Genomic DNA, 15,238 nt, shown 5'->3' with positions numbered 1-15,238 from the left:
TTCTAGTTCAGTTTAGTTCAGTTCTATTCTAGTTCAGTTCTAGTCAGTTCTAGTTCAGTTCTAGTTCAGTTCTAGTTCAGTTCTAGTTCAGTTGTTCAGTTCAGTTCTTCTCAGTTCTCAGTTCTTGTTCAGTTCAGTTCTAGTTCTAGTTCAGTGTTCAGTTCAGTTTCAGTTTGTAGTTCAGTACTAATTCAGTTCTAGTTCAATTCTAGTTCAGTTCTAGTTCATTTTAAGTCTAGTCCTAAATCAGTTCTAGTTCATTTCTTATTCAGTTCTAGTGCAGTTTTAATACAGTTCTAGTTCAGTTTTAGTTGGCCCCAATTTGAAATAACTTTTCCTTTTAAATAAACACAACAATTTATATTTCAATTATTATAATTAAATTTTTATTTTTAATAACTTTTTATTTAGTATGTATATTATTTGAATTTGTTCTTCTTTTATATCATTTTTATTAAATTTATATTTTTGTTTGAGTGATATCTAAGCCAAGTGAAATAACATTAGAGTTAAGCAATTTAACAAATTTATATGTTTGTTTTTGGTAATTTATATATAATTTAAAAAAACATTCAATGTTTCAATAGCATTTAATATTTTATAAAAAAATGAAAAATAAAATTAAAAAATAAAATTAAAATAAACATTAAAAACTTAAAATAACTAATTAAAATAAAAATTAATAAATATGTAATAAAGTATAAGTAAGTTTGCTTATAAAAAAAACATAAAACAATTAATTGCTTTATTAGTTAAGCTCAATATTTGTTGAAAAGAATACTTGTGTTTTTGATTAAATCAAACTTAAATTAAAAAATAAAATTCAAAGATCAGAGCATAAAACTTACAAATAATAAGGAAAATTATTACTTAATTTAAGTTATGAGTAGTACAACATCTATGATGACCTGTTTTGTAATATTTTTGTTTTTAATTCTACGGTCCAAATATTAACAATAAAATAGACATTTACTGGGCATCAACTATAAATGGATGCCTGAGTTTTTTTTTTGTTTTGTTTAATGATAAAAAAAATGTATGTAGTATTTGCTGTTAATAGCAAGATAATGATGTTAAAACAAACTTTTCCAAAATACTAGTTTAGACCTGATTAGATTTCCATTTCTTTTTGTTTTTCTTTGTTTGTTGCTTGTAATACTAAAAATGATTTGGGTTTTTTTTTTGATGTTAGTTGGTGAAACTGTTTAAAATTTTTGGGAAATTATTCAATATCATGGAAACGCAAGATAGCACGTCCAGGTATTTCAGAACTACACAATTTCTGTATAACTTCGGCAGCCTGTTCACAGGGAAATACCGAATGTGGTGGTGGTTCAATTTTCTTATCCGCTACTATCTCGACCAATGTACGCAATTGTTCAACCGAACCACTAGAAATGGGTATGATTTGTTGATTGTTCTCAATGGAGAGTCTGGAAAATTTGGGCATTAATTTCTCAGCCACATCCTCGCTAATGAGCACAACGCCGCCCTTATTGAGACAATGCATGGAACGATGAAGACTGCGTGAAGTGGTGCCAAAATCAATGACAATATCGACGGGACCACCGCACAGATCTTTAGTACGTTCAATCAACTGAGGTTCATACAAGCATTCATTCCATTGTACAACACTGACACTGTAAGAGAAGAAAGAAAAGTTTGATTAGTTCTAGTTTTATGGGAGTTTTAGTTCTAGTTCAGTTTTGGTTCAGTTATAGTTCTAGTTCGGTTCTAGTTCAGTTCTAGTTCAGTTCTTGTTCAGTTCTAGTTCAGTTGAGTTCTAGTTCAGTTCTGGTTCAGTTCTAGTTCAGTTCTAGTTCAGTTCTAGTTCAGTTCTAGTTCAGTTCTAGTTCAGTTCTAGTTCAGTTCTAGTTCAGTTCTAGTTCAGTTCTAGTTCAGTTCTAGTTCAGTTCTAGTTAAGTTCTAGTTCAGTTCTAGTTCAGTTCTAGTTCAATTCTAGTTCAGTTCTAGTTCAGTTCTAGTTCAGTTCTAGTTCAGTTCTAGTTCAGTTCTAGTTCAGTTCTAGTTCAGTTCTAGTTCAGTTCTAGTTCAGTTCTAGTTCAGTTCTAGTTCAGTTCTAGTTCAGTTCTAGTTCAGTTCTAGTTCAGTTCTAGTTCAGTTCTAGTTCAATTCTATTTCAGTTCTATTTCAGTTCTAGTTCAGTTCTAGTTCAGTTCTAGTTCAGTTCTAGTTCAGTTCTAGTTCAGTTCTAGTTCAGTTCTAGTTCAGTTCTAGTTCAGTTCTAGTTCAGTTCTAGTTCAGTTCTAGTTCAGTTCTAGTTCAGTTCTAGTTCAGTTCTAGTTCAGTTCTAGTTCAGTTTAGTTCAGTTCTAGTTCAGTTCTAGTTCAGTTCTAGTTCAGTTCTAGTTCAGTTCTAGTTCAGTTCTAGTTCAGTTCTAGTTCAGTTCTAGTTCAGTTCTAGTTCAGTTCTAGTTCATTTCTAGTTCAGTTCTAGTTCAGTTCTAGTTCAGTTCTAGTTCAGTTCTAGTTCAGTTCTAGTTCAGTTCTAGTTCAGTTCTAGTTCAGTTCTAGTTCAGTTCTAGTTCAGTTCTAGTTCAGTTCTAGTTCAGTTCTAGTTCAGTTCTAGTTCAGTTCTAGTTCAGTTCTAGTTCAGTTCTAGTTCAGTTCTAGTTCAGTTCTAGTTCAGTTCTAGTTCAGTTCTAGTTCAGTTCTAGTTCAGTTCTAGTTCAGTTCTAGTTCAGTTCTAGTTCAGTTCTAGTTCAGTTCTAGTTCTGTTCTAGTTCTGTTCTAGTTCTGTTCTAGTTCTGTTCTAGTTCCGTTGTAGTTCCGTTGTAGTTCCGTTGCAGATCAGTTCTAGTTTAAAACTATTAAAACTTACTTCTTAATTTCTGTTGCTAAACGGAAGCCCTCATCTCTGAGACTGGCAACTGTTAGTTCAATTGAACTATCCACTCCTGTATTTGCGAAATGATAGGCGGCAAGACGTACAGCCCACAATGCCAGACCGCCAGTGCCAACTATTAAAATTTTACATTTTTTATTCGGATCATCGGCACTCTTGTTTTTCAAAGTCTGTGTTACAACTTCGTGAGCCTTGAAGACAGCATTCATGGCCAAGAGAGGCACCAGTGGGCACATGGGCTGCTACCGGCATGGTAAACCATCAGGAAATGGGTACAACATATTTCAATTCTGGTACAGCCATCAATTCAGCATAACCAGTAGGTGCCCTCCTCAAAGGGATAAACAATGACGCGCTGTCCGATCTTCAAACCCTATTATTCTTATCTGTCACCTCACTGCCCAACGACTCATAACACCGGCCACTTCGTAGCCGGGGAAAAATGAACCCTCACGACTAACCAGCATGTGCTGGTGATGAGCTGGCGGGCGGTGACAATAATCACTCAAATCCGAAGAATACCGATGACATGCTGGTTATGGAGGCCGAACGATCACGACGTCTATAGCAGGCACCGGCACATACAATTTTAATGCGAGCACCGCATGGTGGTGTAATCTTCAATGGGTACGAAAAAGTTGAAAACACAATTTTCACCTGTGGTCCAGGCGATTCAATTGACACTTGACGGCAGAGTTTATTCATGTTGAAGTGTTTGTAGCAGTTTTCAGTGGGCGAGCAAGAAGAGATAGGACTATCAGAACCGCTAAACGATGCAACGGGTATAGGAGCTGAAGCTCTGTAAAAAGAGGGGAAAAAAAGGAAAACATTAGGGAAGTTGTCTAAAGTTTAATTTAAAAAAAAAAAGAGATTGAAAATTATATTTTTGGTTAAAATATTCCTTTTTGGAGATACAATCTAAGAAAATCTGTTATATTTTTACACTTTGTTTTATAAGGAAGCTAATTCTTTCTGTTTAAACCTTCAATTCACTTTGAAAATATTTTGAATTAAGTAATTAATTAAATATCTTCTGGCACAACATAATTTTTATTTAAAAATAAAGTTTTTTTTTTGTATTATAAAACTTTAATAATTAAAAAGTTTTAATTGAATTATGAAAAACTATAAAAATTTCAATTAAAACCGATAAATATTGTAAAGTTTTCAATAAAGTTATTGAATTCGTTTGAGATTTCGAGCATTTCTAATATTCTCATTAAAAATTAATTTCATTTTTAAAATAGTTTAAAAATAGTATTCATTTTTTTATTCCAAACTTTCTTGAAAAGTTTTGTAATTTTATAGCTCACTTGGGTTAAAAGAAAATTCCGTTAAACTATTTCGTTTGAATTTGTGGCCACTACTTTTCGATCTACCCCATAGAACCAATTGTATTGAGATAAATATTTTCGTTTAGTTGTTTATTTATTATTATTTTTATTTTAATTTCATTAGATAATTGTTGCTGTATGTTGAATCACCTTGAAGATTGTGGGTACAAATTTGTTTAAAAAAAAAAATCTAATTATTTATTTTATTTTTTTTTTTTTTTCAAATTTTTAACAAATATTTGTACACCTTAGAACAACATGTACTCTCTAGATAAATGGGTGCGAGTGAGTATTTGAAACTCAAATAAATTTCTATGCTTTTTCAAATTCAAGTATTTGTTTATCGAAAAAATTAGTAATAAATATTTTTAAAACCATTTCGTTCCTGATTGTCTAGTTAATTTATCAAGTGTTGTAGTTAAAGCAATTGTTATTGTACTTATCGTAAATTTGTAAATAAATGACGTAATTTGTTTATAAATTTATTTAGTTTAACGCACATGTTTCTTATTACAACTTTACTTTTTTTTTAAACATTAAACAATTGCTGTTTAGAATTTTTTATTAGATCAAACCAGAAGAATAATTTTTAATAAAATCTATAAACAAATGAATTCATTTAATTGTCTAGAAAATGAAAGGAATTATTTGATTTATTATTTTATTGCTGATTTAATATTTATAAAGTTTTAATATAAAAAAAGTTAATTTTATTTGTCTACCATTTTAGAATGTTAAATAAGAATACTAAAAAGTGGTTAGACTTTGTAACAGCTACCACTGAACAGCTGTTAATTGTTTTTAATTAATTGAGGAATTAATTACTTTGTTTATTTTTCAATAAGCTAATGCTGCTTTTAAGTTAAGTACAGGTCATTTACAAAGTACTTTTATTTGGGGAAAAAGTCCATAGTTACGTTTTAGTTCAATTTTAGCTGAGTTCTGGTTTAGTTCTAGTTCAGTTCTAGTTCAGTTTTAGTTCAGTTCTAGTTCAGTTCTAGTTCAGTTCTAGTTCAGTTCTAGTTCAGTTCTAGTTCAGTTCTAGTTCAGTTCTAGTTCTGTTCTAGTTCAGTTCTAGTTCAGTTCTAGTTCAGTTCTAGTTCAGATCTAGTTCAATTCTAGTTCAGTTCTAGTTCAGTTCTAATTCAGTTCCAGTTCAGTTCCAGTTCAGTTCTAGTTCAGTTCTAGTTCAGTTCTAGTTCAGTTCTAGTTCAGTTCTAATTCAGTTCTAGTTCAGTTCTAGTTCTAGTTCAGTTCTAGTTCAGTTCTAGTTCAGTTCTAGTTCAGTTCTAGTTCAGTTCTAGTTCAGTTCTAGTTCTGTTCTAGTTCAGTTCTAGTTCAGTTCTAGTTCAGATCTAGTTCAATTCTAGTTCAGTTCTAGTTCAGTTCTAATTCAGTTCCAGTTCAGTTCCAGTTCAGTTCTAGTTCAGTTCTAGTTCAGTTCTAGTTCAGTTCTAGTTCAGTTCTAGTTCAGTTCTAATTCAGTTCTAATTCAGTTCTAGTTCAGTTCTAGTTCTAGTTCTAGTTCTAGTTCAGTTCTAGTTCAGTTCTAGTTTAGTTCTAGTTCAGTTCTAGTTCAGATCTAGTTCAGATCTAGTTCAGTTCTACTTCAGTTCTAGTTCAGTTCTTGTTCAGTTCTAGTTCAGTTCTAGTTCAGTTCTAGTTCAGTTCTAGTTCAGTTCTAGTTCAGTTCTAGTTCAGTTCTAGTTCAGTTCTAGTTCAGTTCTAGTTCAGTTCTAGTTCAGTTCTAGTTCAGTTTTAGTTCAGTTCTAGTTCAGTTCTAGTTCAGTTCTAGTTCAGTTCTAGTTCAGTTCTAGTTCAGTTCTAGTTCAGTTCTAGTTCAGTTCTAGTTCAGTTCTAGTTCAGTTCCAGTTCAATTCTAGTTCAGTTCTAGTTCAGTTCCAGTTCAGTTCTAGTTCGGTACTTTTTCAGTTCTATTTCAGTTTTAGTTCTAGTTCAATTTTAGTTCTTGTTCAGTTCAGTTCTAGTTCAGCCTTTAGGCTTTGGCTCAGATTATGGACTAGTCTACTGTAATATAATCCTTGGACTATTCTATGAACTTTATTTCCCCTAAAAAAATGAAATATTTTCAGCTAATTAAAAGTGATGCCAAGTTTTTAGCACAAAATTAAATTCTTATAAATTTAAGATTTTAAAAGTTTTATTATTCCTTTGTTTTATAAAGCCCGAGGACAATTTATTGAAACCTTTGTTTTAAAAAGTTTAAAATAACAAATTAATTTGTTAATAACAATTTCATCAGAATTTTTGTTTGAGTATTTATTAAAATGTTTTGTCCAAAGATTACATCAGTTTTGAATTCTTTGTTACAAATGTTTGAAGCTTTAGCAGTAATTGGTTTAATTATTAAAATTTTCTTGAAAATCTTTTCAATTCTACGAATTCATGCAGTGAAATATGTCATTTATTATTTGTCATTATCAGTATTGAAATCAAATCGTTTTACAGAACCAATTTTTAAATGTTTTACTTTGAAATTGTCCACTGTTTTATGTATATTAACAAGATTGGGATCAATTCGTTATACAATTCTGATTTTGGGTCCAGTTCATTAAGTTTCTAAGTTTTTAATTAACAGTTTTATTTAAATTTTCAATCTTTTTTTTTTTTAAATTCACAAGAAGTTTTCATCACATTTTTTTATTTCATTGAAATATTTTTTTAAAAACCATTTAATTTACTCGTACCGTAAAAGTTATATTATTTTTTGGTATATATTTAGAAAATGTAACCACTCGTTCGACTTGACTCGCGTTACTGAACTAATTTCAAGAAAATTACTTTATTGCTGCCAATTCAAGGCAACAGACAACTTAAAAAATGAAACTTTGACAGTACACCATTTCTAATTTCCATTTATTATATCTGAAATTCATTCTATAAAACTAAAAGAAGTAAATCTTGGAAAAGACGTACATTTTTTAAATGTATGGGAGTCATTTACTTTTTATTGCGGCAGTATTGTGATAAAGTTTTCAATTTGTTTATTTTTTTCTGAAATTTTTCTTTAGTTTTTATTTTTCGTTTCATATAGCAAATGGTGTATAGTCCACTTTAGTCTTAATTTTACACTAAAGAAATAAATTACATACAACAATTATTTGGCAATTGTTTAAAATAACAAATAACAATTATTTCAAGTTTTTTTTTTTTCGCTCTTTTTTTAGCTGTTGCTTTTTTTCGTTATTTTTTATACAGTCGATGACTATTTAAGTGATCTGACATCATATTTAAGATCATTCTTCATTGCTTTTAATTAATAAATATACATGCATAATCATGAAATACATTACTGATGATCATTTAAACAAAATTGTGTTAGACGCTTAAGAGCCATTGGTCTTCTTTTCTTTTAAAGAATTGAAAAAAAAAACAAGATCATTAAAAAAAAACTTAATGTTCTAAAAAGAATTTTAAAGAAATGTTTGGAAAGAGAATAGAATAGAAACTAATTATCCAAATATAATTTTTAAGTATTTTGTGGTCACGAACTGAGCAAATGTTTTAAAAGTGCCAGTCACTGTTAAAGCACTTGATCAGCAATTGAAATTTGAACAATTTTTTGTTTAATTAATAATTTAGTTTTTTTTTATAGCAAGTATTTAATGTAATTTTAATTTAACTTTTCTCTTTAATTGAGATTTTTTAAAATTTTGAGAATTTTCTTTATAACCTTGCAAACTTGCTAATAATTGCAAAATTACAATAACATTATTTTTAATGTGTGGTTTTTGTGAAGCTAGTGAGAAAGTTAGCACTTTTGCAAGGGCAAAAAACGGTACCTTTTTTATAACAATAACTAAAAAACAATATTTTAATAATTTTCTTTTGAATTTCTATTTTAAAAATACTAACTAAATCTGTAACTTGAATTGTTTTCTTATTTAGTACAATTAAATTTATTTATTTTTAATACTTTGTTTACTTATTTTTTATCAAAATAATATATTGAATGTTTTAATATATTTCTAGGTCTGTAAACATAAATTTTATTTACTCATATAAACCACATATGTACATATTTTATTAAATTAAATATTGTTTTTATCAACAAAACCACATTCTAAATTACAATACATTTTAGTAGAATTTCTATGTCTATTTTAAAATCTATATAAATTTTCCGTAAACAATTTAAAACGAATTGGCATATAGACAGATAAAAATACTATACAATATTCATTGAATTGTATGGTAATTTCAATTTTATTGTATTTCTATTTGTAATTGACTAATGGCAATGTTTTAATTTAGAATTTAGATTGTAAACGAAATTTTTCCAATGTAAACAACATTTTACCGCAATGAATTTCTACACCATTTCTTGGCAAGTTTGAGTAATAATAAAAATTTAGAGAGTATTAGTGTATGGAGTAGTGTGTGGACTATTCTGCTGAGAAATGTTTGAACTAGACTAGAGAAGTCTATGGTTTATAGACTACGGACTTTTGCTTTCGCTGTCAAAATGTACGTATAAAAGTTCAATATTATAGAATTTGCCATCTCTGAATTCAACTATAGATATATGTAGCTATATGTAGATAGATAGTAGATATAGATAGATAGATAGATAGATAGATAGATAAGATAGATAGCTAGATAGATAGATAGATAGATAGATAGATAGATAGATAGATAGATAGAAGATAGATAGATAGATAGATAGATAGATAGATAGATAGTAGATAGATAGATAGATAGATAGATAGATAGATAGATAGATAGATAGATAGATAGATAGATAGATAGATAGATAGATAGATAGATAGATAGATAGATAGATAGATAGATAGATAGATAGATAGATAGATAGATAGATAGATAGAGATAGATAGATAGATAGATAGATAGATAGATAGATAGATAGATAGATAGATAGATAGATAGATGATAGATAGATAGATAGATAGATGATAGTAGAAGATAGATAGATAGATAATAGATAGATCGATAGTAGATAGATATAGATCGATAGATAGATAGATAGATAGATAGATAGATAGATAGATAGATAGATCGAGATAGATAGATAGATAGATAGATAGATAGATAGATAGATCAAGATAGATAGAATCGATAGAATAGAAGATAGATCGAGATAGATAGATAGATAGATAGATAGATAGATAGGTAGATAGGATAGATAGATAGATGAGATAGATGATAGATAGAAGATAGATAGATAGATAGAAGATAGATAGATGATAAGATAGATAGATAGCTAGAAGATAGATAGATAGATAGGATAGATAGATAGATAGATAGATAGATAGATAGATAGATAGATAGATAGATAGATAAATAGATAGATAGCTAAAGAACTTCTTAAGAGTTTTCTACGAATCTGTTCTTTGGACACTAATTATATACTAAAAGTAATGAATGTATTTTAGGTATTCTGCATCTTGACATTGTCAAACAAAATTCAATAAAAAAAGAACTAGTTCAAAACTGTTTCCTAAGAAGATTATTTGTTCTTTAGATAATAGGTTATGTTACCTTACAACATTTGTTTTCTAAACATTATCACGAATTAATACTAAAGCTATGTACCTATATACGGTTGTTAGATCTTACAACGTTGGCAGTAAAATGTCCAGAAAATGTCTAACAACAGTGTCAAATCTTGTCTTGCAACATTGTCAGTAATGTTGCTTTTTCTGACAACGATGCAAAAGAAAAATTGTAAGTTTACACAATTGTTAGAAATTTTAATGACAACGTTGTAAGATCTGACAACCGTGTATCACAGCTTTAAGAATGATAATGATGAACAAATATTTCAAAATAGAATCACTAAATTTACATTTTCCGGAAAATTTTTAATTCTCAATCTTAATTTTAAAAATCTTTAATAATAACATTCAAAAAATATTCGCTATTAATGTCACTAATATTGCACTAATTTAAAAAATGAATTGTAATACATAAATCATCAAGGAAATGGTGTTAAATATGTATCTATGTGTTTTGCATTTACATATTATTAAGATCAATTTTCCATTCTTGATATTTTTTTTATTTCTATTAATCATTTATTTTAAATAAATTTATTTGTTAATAAATACCTTGGTGGCACAAATTGTTGTGTATAAATATCAACCGGCATTTTGGAGGAAATTCAAATAAATTATAAACTTGAAACTCAATTCACAATTATTTTCACAAAGTTTTGTTTGTTTTTAACAAATTCTAAAATACTTGAAAATTTTCTTTTCTTTTTTTGCAATAAATGTTTTTAGTTTTAAATTTAAACAGTTTTGTAATATTTTGTTTAACTGCTTTTCTTCTTTTAAAGAGAGTTTTTCTTTTCTTTTACAATGTTATTATTTTAACTTGTTTGTTTTGTGTTTTACTCTTAGGAGTTTTCTTTTTGTTTGTAATTTTAGCTTTAATAGTTGTGGAACGACTAAACTTTTATGGTCTTGATCAGCATTATTATATTGGATTCTTAACAAACAATATCTATGTATATATGTAGCTGTGTATATGAATTATTTACGTTTGAGTTAACACTCACTCACTCAAAAACCACAAAAACGAGTATTTTTTGTTGTTTTGTTTACGCATACATATTTATTTATTTACCTACAAACGTGTATCCACAAGGTTGCTTTGAGTAAAATTGAGTGAAATTTTGTTGACCGTATGATCGCGAAAATAAAAACTAAGTAAACAACATGAATTGTTGTAAACATGTGTGTTTTTTAAAAAGGTCTTGTTGTTTCTAATATTTTTCCAAAACATATAACGACATTATGCACTCACAATAAAATCTTAGTTAAAATTAAGTGTAAACAATGAAAATCATTGTTTGCAATTTGCAAATTATGATAAACAATTTTGTCAGAAAATGCGTAATTGTCGTTATTTAGCAATAAGTAAGATTCTATTCAAATTAATAAATGTTATTTAATTGCGTTGCAATTTTAGAATTTAGAATAAACGTTTCATGTTGTTTACTTGTTCTAATACCTATTTAGACTACGTGCATTAAAACATAAACATTTTCCAAAGAAAACATATTTTTTCTTTAGATCTTTCAATTTGACCTTTAATGGGGGCGTAATTTTTTGTCCCACATAAACAAATAGTGAAAATTTGTCAATGTTACCAGAAACTAATTTCATCTTGGCTTGGGGATGCCAATTATAATTTTCCATAAAAATTGATTTTGAAGATAGGTAGATAGATAGATAGATAGATAGATAGATAGATAGATAGATAGATAGATAGATAGATAGATAGATAGATAGATAGATAGATAGATAGATAGATAGATAGATAGATATGGGTCTTGTTTAGATTCTAGGAAGATAAAGGCATATACGATCATTCAAAAACTATGGAAATAAGGAAAGGGAGGATTGTTCCATGAGTCCTCATGTAGGGTTTTTGTCAATTTTATGGCACATGCTTAGATATTGGATATATTAGATATGCTATATGTAGTCGCATATACATAATTAGTGCTAGTAACTCAAATAACCAGGATATGATTAGGAAATAATTAGAAAAACAAAACAGCCATTATGAAAAATTTCCAATGCATATTCATGTAAATATTAACACAATAACTACTAAACTAAATAATTAAATAATAAAACAGTTGTTTACTACAAAATTATTAATAAGTTTTGTAAATATTATTGACTAGTAGTAGGTTTACACCATCAAACACGTGTCGCTACTTAAACAGTCAAATAAACAAACTGGTTATAACTTTAGATTTCAATTGTGTTTTAAAATTTTTTATAATAAAAAAACATTTAAAACAGAAGTTGTTTACTCTGTTTTTAAGGTTTTGGTAGAATGTTATGTTTACGATTATAGATATTTTTATTGTTATGGTTTTTGCTAAAAAAAAATATGCATAAAAAATTAGTAAACATCTATAAAAATTTTAAAAATACATACACGCTTATTGAATTTTAAAATTATGTCAAATCATTCGAAAACAGAAATAATTTACCATTTAAAATAAAAATAAACATTCTGTATGTACGTAAGTATGTATGTTTGTATGATGATGTAGTTTGAGACAATTGAAATTTAATGTTTACAGACCAGGGATGGTAATTTTGCGTTCCACATTCTTTTTTATGAGTGATTTTTGTTCAAAATTGCCACCATCGATCCATAGTCAAGTTGAATTTTTCTATGAAAAAGTAAGACTATAGTCAAGACAATAGAGTGATCTATAGTTAAGACTGTAGACTGATCTATAGTTATGACTATAGACGAGGGTGTGTATATTAGAGTCTGTGTACTGATCTGTAGTCACGATTATAGACTATTCTACAGCCAAGAGTTTAGACTTTATTTCTATAGTCTTGACTATAGATTCATCTATCGCCAAGACTTTAGTTTGATCACGAAGACTATATATAGACTGCTCTATAGTCAAAATTATAGACTGTTCTATAGTCAGGATTATACATAGACTGTTCTATAGTCTTGACTATAGACTGTTCTATAGTCTTAACTATAGACTGTTCTATAGTCTTGACTATAGACTGATCTATAGTCTTGACCATAGACTGATCTATAGTCTTGACTATAGACTGATCTTTAGTCTTAATTATAGACTGATCTATAGTCTTGACTATGGACTGTTCTATAGTCTAGACTATAGACTGTTCTATAATAGTCTTGACTATGGACTGTACTTTAGTAGAATTGTTGTTTTGCATTACTTCATTTGATCTTTCGCAACGTTTCTTCAGAACCCCCAGACCGTTTAATAATAAACATTTTACTGTAGTACTTTATAAGTACAAAATTACTAAACTTTCCATTTCCGAATTATACATAATTATGATCGTATCTGTATGTGTTCATGTGTTTACAAAATAAACAAAAACCCAGCCCCTCACGCCCAATTTGGTCCATAATATAGTAGAGATCACGTACAACATAAGCTCCAAACTAAAATGACGATAACCACACGCCAACAAAATACATTTCAATTTACGCTCAAACTTTAAACGTCAACATTTTATAACAAAAAAGTATAATAATCCGGTATTAAAAAAAAAGCCGGCGACTTTTAAAGAATATGCTCGAATTGAGAATAGCGAAAATCGAAAAAAGTATTGTATACAAAAATAAATTCAAAACAATTATTGTTTACCAAGAAAAATATTATTTTTTTTTTAATTTTCCTCAAGTACAATGAAAATTTTCATTTAAATTAACAAGAAAAGAATATTGTTGGGGGATAAAAAAAAAACGATAATTAAATTCATTTGTAGAACAAAAGAAAAAAAATTGTATTAAAATAAACAATAACAACAAAAAAATTAACACAGCTAACAAATGGAAAAAAAGAAGAGGAAAAAAACATTGTTTTACTGCTGTCTAGTTATTTGTTGTTGCTGCTGGCTGTGCTTGCTGGCTGTTCAGGCAATCTATACGTGATCGTCACGCATTTGTGTAGTGATCAACAGAGAGTTTTTACCAACAACCAACAATCCACTTTCTGTCTGTGGTGCTATGGTAGTTTCACTCTGCCTTTACCAGTCCAGTCCATAGTAGGTATCTACTCATCGTTATTTCTGTTTGTTTTCTCCCCTTTATCCAATTTACATTTGTATATGGTGGAGATACACTCATTCATACACATCTACATAATAGTCAAACATACGATTTTTGTTTACAACTCAGTTTGTTTAAAAACAACAAATTTGACAGAATGCATAACAACAATACAACAAGAAAAAATGCAAAATAATTGTATTTATGTTTGTATGTATGATCTCCAATTGGAGATCGACCATGACTAATAACTATAGGCTAAATATTTGTAAAATCCACAAATGCATTTTCTATATATATAAATAGGTACTTGTTTGTATGGATGTATATTTAAATTTTGCATAAATAAAACCAGTTTTTGCGGTTAAAATACGCATTTTATTAGTTTGTTTTGAAAATATATTCTACAACAACACTCGTCTTTCTCAAGCTCTCTGTTATATGAATGAGTGTTTTTTTTTGTGTGGTTTCGATAATATCAAACTTATTTACAATTTGAGTTGTACTCCAAAAGTAATAGACTCTCAGACTAGTACTTGGCATAAAATACAGCCAAAGAAAAATTAATGTTAAAATTTGTAACGTTAGTTTTTGTCGCTATTGTTGACTATAGGTATTTTTAAACAGTTTTAAACCTTTGTTGTATAAACAAGTATTTATTTACAGTTTCTTTGTTCGTAAATGAAATCTGAACTTCAGCATGACGGGTTTTTGTTAACAGTTACTTAATTATAAATTAATTTATTTAAATATTATCTTGACCTGCGCTACTACCGAATTCTAATTTTTAGTTTTTTAAACCTTAGTCCGAATCCAATAATGCGATATTCAAGTAGTTTGCTCTACGTATGTATAGTCAAGAATATAGGCTGATCTATAGTCCATAATATAGACTGATCTATAGTCAAGAGTATACTGACCTATAGTCAAGACTATACTGATCTATAGTCAAGACTATAGACTGATCTATATTCAAGACTATAGACTGATATAAAGTCAAGACTATAGACTGGTTTATAGTAAAGACTAAAGACTATAAACTGATCTATAGTCAAGTTTATAGACAGATCTATAGTCAAGACTATAGACTGATCTATAGTCAAGACTATAGACTGGTTTATAGTAAAGACTAAAGACAGATCTATATTCAAGACTATAGACAGATCTATATTCATGATCTATAGTCAAGACTATAGACTGATCTATAGTCAAGACTATAGACTGATCTATATTCAAGACTATAGACTGATATAAAATCAAGACTATAGACTGGTTTATAGTAAAGACTAAAGACTATAAACTGATCTATAGTCAAGACTAAAGACTGATCTATAGTCAAGACTATAGACTGATCTATAGTCAATACTATAGACAGATCTACAGTCAAGACTATAGACTGATCTATAGTCAAAACTATAGACAGATCTACAGTCAAGACTATAGGCTGATATATAGTCAAGGTTATAAACAGATTTATAGTC

General features: G+C 28.6%; 1 pseudogene; it reads right to left on the bottom strand.

The window, feature by feature from the left end:
- Positions 1-1,002: 1,002 nt before the first annotated feature.
- On the bottom strand, positions 1,003-4,295 carry LOC119613731 (annotated as a pseudogene).
- Between the last annotated feature and the right edge of the window lie 10,943 nt (positions 4,296-15,238).

The sequence above is a fragment of the Lucilia sericata genome, unplaced genomic scaffold (genome assembly GCF_015586225.1).
Source record: "Lucilia sericata isolate MDLA Ls3-8-SP2 unplaced genomic scaffold, ASM1558622v1 Contig002273F_arrow, whole genome shotgun sequence".
NCBI classification, from domain to species: domain Eukaryota; kingdom Metazoa; phylum Arthropoda; class Insecta; order Diptera; family Calliphoridae; genus Lucilia; species Lucilia sericata.
The sequence above is the reverse complement of the archived record's forward strand: the minus strand, read 5'-3'. Positions and strand labels throughout refer to the sequence as shown.